This window comes from Mus pahari, chromosome 12 (genome assembly GCF_900095145.1).
Source record: "Mus pahari chromosome 12, PAHARI_EIJ_v1.1, whole genome shotgun sequence".
NCBI classification, from domain to species: domain Eukaryota; kingdom Metazoa; phylum Chordata; class Mammalia; order Rodentia; family Muridae; genus Mus; species Mus pahari.
In genome coordinates, this window is record NC_034601.1 from 1,556,756 (window position 1) to 1,566,290 (window position 9,535).

A 9,535-nucleotide genomic window follows, 5' to 3' on the forward strand; every position below is an offset into this window, starting at 1 on the left:
CTACAGATTCAATGCAATCCCCATCAAAATTCCAACCNAATTCTTCACAGAGTTAGAAAGGTCTTGGCAAATGTCTGCCTGGTCATATTATCATGGAGGAGAAAGAAACAAGGTCCTGGGGATAGAGCCCCTGCTTAAAACCCCTCAGTGAGAGTCTTGGGGTATAGCTCAACAGGAATGCCACATGTCAATCACTTCAACTTCAGCAAAAGGCAGGATTGCAGTTAGGACCCAGAGTGAAAAAGGATGCACACAGTTGTACTTTCCAAACTGGAATCTTTGAGCTCAATAGAATATCATTTTTATCTTCTTTTTGTTTGGGACAGGATCTTGCTGTGTTGCCTAAGCTGGTTGCCAACATTTGATCCTCCTGCCTTAGTCACGCATGTGCTGGGATTATAGACATGTGCTACCAAGCCAGCCTGTCATTTGCATCTTGAAAATTAACTCCCCCCCCCCAAAAATCTAAATCTCTGGCAGAATCGCATCCTTCTGGCTGGGGTGCTGAAGTGCACTGATGGTCCCAGTAGCAGCTGTAGGCCCTTTTTAGTTCACAAACTCTAGCCACAGAAATAGACACATATTCCAGAGGAGGCAGAAGCTAGGATGTCATAAACAAAGACACATGGGCATCAAAGTGGATGGTCTGGGTGGAAAGAGTCACCTGCCCCTGCCTCGGTCACTGTTCTGCTGCTGTGAAGAGACACCATGACTGAGGCTACGTATGAAAGAAAGCATTGAATGTGGGGCTCATAGTTCCAGAGCATGGTAAAGCCCATGGCCACCATGGCTAGGAGCAGGGCGATCGGCAGGCAGGAGTTGAGCTGGAGCGGTGGCCGGGAGCTCACGTCTGTATCACAGACACGCAGAGAGAGAGAGAGCACACCGGGAATGGTGTAGACATTTGAAAGTGCACAGCCCACTCCCAGTGACACTCCTCCTAATCCTTATCTAACAGTCCCACTGACTGGGAACCAGACACTCAAATATAGTAGCCTTTGAGGGCCCCTCTCATCCAAGCCATCACAGCCCTCCAAACTTAGGAGGACATTTCTTGCAACAGCACCGAATGACCGGAGTTCTGATTTCCTCTTAATCTGTTTGGGGTGCAGAGCCCACACTTGGTGATTTTCATGTAGCCTCAGGGGGTACTTGCTTGGACTGAGGGAGGGGCACTTGTCTGAAGAATGTGTGGGCTCAGGGGTCACTGCATCCCTCTGTGGTTTTCCATTGGAAAGAAAACAGAGGTACCCTGATATCCTCTGGACAAAACCCAGAGAGCTTGGATGGTGGGAGCTGGGCACAGGAACCATGCCGTCTGAATGGAGCTGGGGGACCCAGCTGAGAATTCAGGCCCGTGTTGTGGGAAAAGGCGGTTTTCATTGTTAGATCCTTCTCCATTTTGCCCAAATGTCTAACATCCAGGGAAAGCAGACCGTTGAATGGTCAGAGCAGAGCATTGTGCTCCAAGCCTGCTCCAACCATGGCCCTGGGGCCCTTGACTCTTGCACAGCGCCCAGTCTCACCCACAGTGTTCTCCTTCCCTCTCACCTTGACAGCATGTCAGATCTGTCACCTTTCTCACTGCTGTGACAGAACATGGACAAAAGCTACTTAAGGAAGGAAGGAAGGAAGGGTTTATTTTGGTTCAAAGTTCAAGGGTCCAGGACATCCTGGTGCAGAAGAGATGACATGGTGGAGAAGACAAGGTGGCTGGTCACACCATACCCACAGTCAGGACACAGAGAGAAGAATGCTGGTGCTCAGCTCAGTGTCTTCCTTTTATTCTGTCCAGGACCCTTAGCCCTTGGTATGGAGCAAACCACACTTAGGGAGGGTCTTCTAACCTTAACTAAAGCAATCTAGAAACATCCCCATAGATGAACCCATTGACTTGTATTCTAGATGAGTCTGTGGAGCCCTAAATTTTAAAACTTCCCCAAAACCTGTTCCCCAGATCATTAGGAAAGTGGCTAGTAAAGAGCCTTTGTTCTNTTAGGGCAGCTGAAGGTCTTCTGTTCCTCCACCTGACAGCTAGCTAGGCAATTATCTCAGTTGCCCCAGCCAGGCACCCATCTTCCTATGTTTGAGACTGAAAAGAAAAATTCAAAGACTCAAGGCTGAACACTGTAAAAAGACAAAGTCCAGACTTTATGGAGCCCACCCGGCCGCTAAGACTAACAAGACCATGAAGATAAGGGAAAGGAGTGCCGGAGCCAGCCGGGGCTGTCAAGGTTAGCTCATAAACTCTGCCCGGTTCACTCAGGGTCACACACTGACCAGAGGTGCCCCAGACTATGCCCCCGGCCTCTGGAACTCTGCCACTCCGGCTGGCGCACGCGTACTATCTTGTTGCATTGTATGTTCAAATGAGCCAATCACTTGTGGCTGCACCAACTCTCCCCGCCCCCCCCCCAACCCTAACCCTATAAGAACCCCTTACTTCTGAGGGACTGGGTCGACTTCCTCTGTCTCCTGCGTGAGATACGAGTCGGCCCGGGGCCTCGTTAAATAAAGTACCTCATGTGATTTACAGCAAGGTGTATTTCGAATTTCTGGGGACCCAAGAGAGTTCCGGACGCGAGGGAGTTCCCTCATCGGGGTCTTACAAGTCTAGATACTGTCACGTTGACACTCGATACTAACGGTCACATCACCCCTTCAGCCTCAGGGCAGAGTTTACCGTTCTTATAAGAGAAGCCAGTGGGCTAAGGATACTTGAACACAGGTGCTAGGACTGAAGCCTTCTCGGTGCATGCCAGGCATGCGGCTTGCTGGGTATCATTTTGGCTCAATTTCTCCAATTATCCCTGGGATCCAGCTGCTGTCCCGTTGCATAGAAGAAGCTCCCTAAGGACACTGTTCTTACCTGAGGTGATTAGGCTGAGAATGATAAAGGCAGGACTCGAACAGAGCCTCCATGTAGAGCACGACCTGAGAAGAGCCAGCTCTGTAAGCCCCACCACGGAAGGATGAGAACCCAACATCTTTTTTTTTTTTTTTTTAAAGATTTATTTATTTGTTTGTTTGTTTATTTATTTATTATATGTAAGTACACTGTAGCTGTCTCCCAGAAGAGGGAGTCAGATCGTTATAGATGGTTGTGAGCCACCATGTGGTTGCTGGGATTTGAACTCAGGACCTTCGGAAGAGCAGTCGGGTGCTCTTACCCGCTGAGCCATCTCACCAGCCCGAGAACCCAACATCTTTGAGACCTGCCACAGGAAGAGTCCTCTCGTCACCTGATATCCTGATGCCACTCTGCTGGCCGTTGACTGGATGAAACCATCTTGGCCACAGCTGGGTTGGGCTTTGTAGCAGGTGTGTCCCATGCTTTCGCTTCAATGCAGGTTGGCTCTTCTGCTGATCCTGTTTTGGTGGGAAGGCTCAGATATCTGCCTATCTGTCTGTCTGTCTGTCTGTCTGTCTGTCTGTCTGTTTATCTATCTATCTATCTATCTATCTATCTATCTATCTATCTATCTATCTATCTATCTATCTATCTATTGATCGATCTATGTATCTATCAACCTATCTATCATGTGTATATGCACATATATGTATAGGAGCACATGCAGATGTGGTTTTGCGAGCGAGTGAGTGGTGTGTGTGTGTGTGTGTGTGTGTGTGTGTGTGTGTGTGTAGGCCAGAAGGCAGCCTTGGATATCAGTCCTCAGATCCAGTCCAACTTGTTTCCTTGAGACAGGGTCTCTCTGGCTCATTAGACTAGCTGGCTACCAAGCTCCATGGATCTGCCTGGCTCCACTTCCTACCACATCAAGAGCACACGCCACTATATGCAGAGTAACTCTTGAAGTGGAAAAAAATCAAACTCAGGTCCTGATGGTTTTATCACAAGCATTTTCCCAGATGAACCATCTTCTCAGCCCAGACTTGGACATCGGATCCTCCAGGAGGAGTCTCGGTGTATGTATGACTGGTGAAAGGACATAGGTGCCCACCCAAATGCCTGCATCTCTGTGTATGCATGACTGGTGAAAGGACATAGGTGCCCACCCAAATGCCTGCATCTCTGTGTATGTATGACTGGTGAAAGGACATAGGTGCCCACCCAAATGCCTGCACCTACGGGAGTGGGCAAAGTAAAGGGATGCCTGTCCTGTTTCCCAGATGAATGAAGCTTTGTAGTACCTCAGTGGTAACTTCATCAACAAGCCTTTTTCCCACCTTCCCTTTCCTGATCTATCTCAGCCCCAACCCATCACCACACCCCCTGAACTGCCTAAGAACCGAACCCTTTGAATTTGAATCCTACCTGGTTGGGGGGGTCTACTTTGAGGGGGGCATGTGCTCTCACTGAAGTGATGTATGTCTTCCTCCAAATGGTTCATCATTGCTCACAGCCCCCATCACGTTCCTTGCTGTTACTTGTTATTGATGTATTTATTCTACACGGAGATGCTGAGATGTCTGATCTAAGTGTTTCTTGATTTTCCTACACTGCCAGGTCCTTGGTAATATGTCCCTTTAATTTCTTAGATGAAAATACTTGGGTGGTAAAAGGACAGTCACAAACAACCCCTGGCACAGTTAAGGGCTTGGCAGTAGGAACAGCTATGGAGCCCCCCCCCCAAGGCAAGCTGTATGTAGGAGAGTTCCAGGGCATGGTGGGGGACACTTCTGGAGGACCCTGCTGTGGGGATTACAGTGTGGGACTGTCAACTTGTGTGGGGCAACCAATGCCTCTGGCATTCCTCTGGATGCCTCCCAGGAAATTTTCAGAGACAATTAATCCAGTGGGAAGACCCACCCTGAATGCAGTGACCCTATCCCCCGGCCAGGCTGGGGGCGTGGAACTGAATCAAAAGGGAACGTGGAGAAAGCCAGCTGAGGGCCAGTGTGTCTCTCTGTTTCCAGTTTCTTAAGATGTCAGAAGAGCTTGCTGCCTCCCCTTTCCCACCAGGAAGGAGCAAAGCCTTCAGTGAGAACCAGTCAGGCCTCCTCCCTTAGGCTGTGATCAGATAATCTGCCCAAACACTGTTGCAGGAGAGAGCCCTGAGGTGAGCTTTAGACTTTCCTTAAAATAATGCATCAATATTGGCTCACAGCTGTTACAAGCATCCTCCCCCAAGACAACAGTTAATGACAAAGTAGGAACCTGAGGGAGAAGGGGGGTGAGGGATTCACAGCTCATTTTTCTACACATTTGAAACGACTTTGAACATAGTCTGCTTCTTGGATACAGTGCAGGAGGATTGTGAGGCTCCCTGGACTACAGCAGGAGATCCTGTCTCAAAAAAAAAAATCCATTAATTAAGAAAACAGCAACAGATGATCGCACAGCCATTGTCCTTACAGAGTTTAAGCAGTGAGGGTAGTTCATGTCAGTTGTGGGTGCGTTCCCAGGAAGGTGATATTCAACTCGAACAAAAGCCATATCTACAGATCACAGTAGAAAAACTAGGGTCAGTTGGTGGTCTCATTGCTCTTTAAAAAATCTATGTGGGGCCCACAGAGATGGCACAGTTAATAAGACTGTTTGTGTCTTTTCCAGAGAGCCTGAGTTTGATCCTCTGGATTCACAGCCGATGGCTCCTGACTGCCTGTAATTCTCATTTCAAGGAATACAATACAATATTCCCCCCCCCTCTTTCTTTCTTTCTTTCTTTCTTTCTTTCTTTCTTTCTTTCTTTCTTTCTTTCTTTCTCTCTCTCTCTCTCTCTCTCTCTCTCTCTCTCTCTCTCTCTCTCTCTCTCTCTCTCTCTCTCTCTCTCTCTGATGTATATGTGTTTACATGTGAGTGCAGGCATGTGGGCACCATGACATGTATGTGGCAATCAGGACAGCCTTCCATCACATTTGAGACAGGGCTTCTTGCTCCCCACAGCTCATGCCAGACTAGTTGGCCCTCTCTGGAGTTTCCTGTTCTCGCCTCCCCTTTCACTGTTGGAATGGTGGGATTACAGGTGCACACCACTGTGTCTGGCTTTGCGTGGGTCCAGGGGAATCGCAGATCCACCGAGCCATCTCCCAACAAGCCCTCGTCCTGTGATTCATTCCCTCTTTCCTCCTGGCTTCAGATGTTTCAAAAGAAAGACTTGCTTCTGTCTGTGGACACTGTTGGGCTGGGCTGGCAAGCTGGAGACGGATGGAGACAGGGTGTTTTCTTCCCCGGGAATGTCAACATGTTTATGGGGTAAACAACCTGGGTTGGGCTCCTCGCATTGCCACTGTAGGAAAGGCACAGAACAATGTCGGGGGGCCCACTGTGAGCTGGACTCGGGTGATCACCTGACCTTGGTCAGTCCAGTCTGAGGACTCACTGACTGTCCAGTTAGCTAATCCAGAAACTCCAGATTCAGGGAGAGACCCTGTCTCAAAACCAACCCAACCCAAACTAAACTAAACTAAACCAAATTAATCCAGAGCCATCACGGCTCAGCTAGTAAAAAGTGCTTGCCGCACAAGCCTGATGACCCAAGTTCACCCCAGGTTCCCCACAGTAGAAGGAGAGAACTAACTACTGAAAGTCATCTTCTGATACACACACGTGCACACACACACACACACACACTCACACACACACTCACACTCACACATTTGCACACGCATTCATATATACACACAAATACACACATATGCACACACATTCACATGCATGTGCGTACACACACACACACACACACACACACCCCACACGAATAAATAAGCAAAATTAGGATTAAAATATAAAGAACCAGTAGTGGTCATGAAGCAGAGCCATATCTCAGAGACTGAGGCCAGCCTGGTGTACATAGGGAGACCCTGTCTCAGGAAAAACAACAAACACCCCAAACAAACAATAATGACAACTAAATGAGAGGCAGACAGAAAACAAGAAAGGGAGTGTACCCACTGACCTCCAGCGTCTTTGCCTCTCATCCCCCAGTGTAGGTGGGTAGACACAGCCTTTACTCAGAACACGTTCTTCTCAGGAGTTCTCCATGCCATTTTCTAGGCCGCTCCAAACCATTCCAAATACAAACAGAGCCAAAGACAAGGGTGACTGTGCTGTCCATCCTCTCCCAACCTCTTTGGGAGGGAGTCTCTCCTCTGCTTTCCTTCCTAGGGCATGGGGTGAGACCCGACTGGAGCCGTGGCTCTGCCTCAATGGCTGTCCACTAGGTACCTGCTCTAGTGGGCGCACAGGATTGACCCGTCACCCGCAGTGCCCATGACGGCCAGCAGAGGGCGGTGGCGAGCCAGCAGAGTTGTACAGAGCTGCCCGGCGCGGACCCGGAGTCCGAGCGCAGAAGCCCCACTGCCACCGCGAGGCGGCTTGCAGCGGGAGGCGCCTGATTCTTTCCTCATCCCCAAGATCAGGCATCAAGAGCCCCCACCTAGAGCCATGGCCAGCCCCCCAGGCAGCCCTGAAGATGCAGACAAGCTGAGAGGAGGCAGGGAGGGCCGGCAGAGGAGGGAGGACGACGCTCCGGAGCAGAAGAGGTTGAGGCTGGGGTTGCGAGCGGGAAGCGAGCCCCAGGACGGAGCCACGACACCGCGTCCAGTCCGGGACGAGCTCGACACCCACACAGGTGGCGAAGGCAGAAGTGTAAGTAAGCCCGGGCAGCTGGGACGTGGGTCAGGGCTGCGGTGGTCCAGGGATGTTTGGCCATCGCCTGGGTGAAGTTGGTAACTGGGCAGCAACTCCTGCAGGCGCATTGTGCTTGCTTGGAGGGACCGCCCGGGGATCTTGGATGCTTGGTGACAAGTACTGTGCTTCTGTGCTGTTGATTTCCTAATAAGCTCACAAGGTGTGGCTGGTGGGGAGCAGTCCCAGCTGGACTCCGTGGCTTGCCTAAGGGGAGGCCCCCCAAAGGAGAAGGATGTAGGGTTGCTTTAAGCAGATCTAAGCTGGCACCTTCATTTTGGCCAAGGCTGTCGGGGTGCCTCTTTCGGACATCACTGTTTGTACAAACTGTCCCCTTGGGAGGGTCTCTGGGACACAGGGCTTATCATGTCCTGCGGCAGTGTTCAGTCTGGGACCGCAGTCCGTGTACACTAGTCACCAGCCCCTCACCTTCCTGTCCCTTCCACATCATCTGGGAAGTGTGGACAGGAGGCACATGGCTTCCACCCCAGTCCCCACATTCTTCTCCTTAGCCTCACAGATGGGGACAGCCAGGCAAAGTTCTTGGAATCCGTTGGCACTTCTGCCAGGCTCTGTCCCTAGCAGCCAAGGGTAAATGTTGTGTCTGTGTATGGTGCTTCTGGGGGCATGACTGGGATGGAGACCATTTGGGCCCTGCTCCTTCTCGGGACTCTCTCCCAGGTGTGATTCGGCAGACCTTGTGCCGGGAGGCCCTTGCCGAGGCTGCTACTGTGGCTGTTTTGAATGATGAGTGGGGTTGAACCCTTTGCTTCCCCCGTGCTTGCTTGGCTGGGCTTGTCTTATCAATCTGAGGACTTGCTGATGAGACTTGAGGGAGCGGTGCCTTCCTCCTGAGTCATTTGGGTGTCAGCTGGCCACCTCGAAGCTCAGTGGTCCTGCCTGGGCTGCTCTTGTATTGATGCTCATGTCCCTATGGATGCTACTGCGTTCTGAAGAGGGCTACAAACCCATCGGGGCCAGGTGAACAGCCTCTGAGATCCCAGTGGAAGATGAGACTTGTGGACAGCTTCCTGAGCCACATGGTGGAAAGGCCTAGAAGGGACTGGGAGGAAGGGCCTGGTCCCAAGCAGACTGGTAGTGTAGTGTCATGAAACTTTGGTGGCTTAGAACTTCCCTTTCCCTTTCAGTTCCTGCTTAGAGGCAGGACTCTGCTAAAGAATGGGATTCTAGCATCAGTGGAAGTGACTCAGGGCGGTTGAATGCCTAGCTGTCAAGGTTGAGTGCATATTCTGCGTGCCCTTAGCTGGGTGTCCTTGGGCAAATCAAATAAACTCTCTGAGCTGTAACATCTGGGTGGGCAAAACGGATGTGTCAGTAGGCCCAGTTTCATGGTGGTGTTATTCTCAGGATTAAGTAAGACTTGTTTGGAAGAAACACTTTGAGTGGCACTGGCATACTGTGTGCTCGGTACTGTGATTTAGTGCCAGAATTAAGGAACTAGCTCTTAGTGGGACATCAGCATGTCCCCACTGAGTGCTTTCTGAAAAGAAAATTATTAAAAGAATTATGTGTAATTGACAGAAATCCCACTGAGCCTTTGGCAAGGAGTGTGGTGGTGGGTGGCAGGAGCCCTATGGCATAGGTTTGAAGGAATATGCAGGAACTAGACAGAAATTATTTCCTCCAGGCTTGGTCATAAGCTTCTTTTTTAGGGGTCCTGTGGCCCCCTGCACAACTCTCCTATTTTCAGTTTAAAGATCACCCAGAGCCTAGGGTGGCCTGTAATGCCTGCAAAACTCCTTTTCCATGTTTGCATCGTCGTCTGATCATCCAGGGACTGTTCGCAGGCTGGGGCAGGTGTGTGTGTGTGTGTGTGTGTGTGTGTGTGTGTGTGTGTGTGTGTGTGTGTGTGTGTGTGTAGGCACAGAGGCTGGGAAGCAGAGAGTGAGGGGGTGCTGGTCTCCACCCATGACTTTGAGAGAA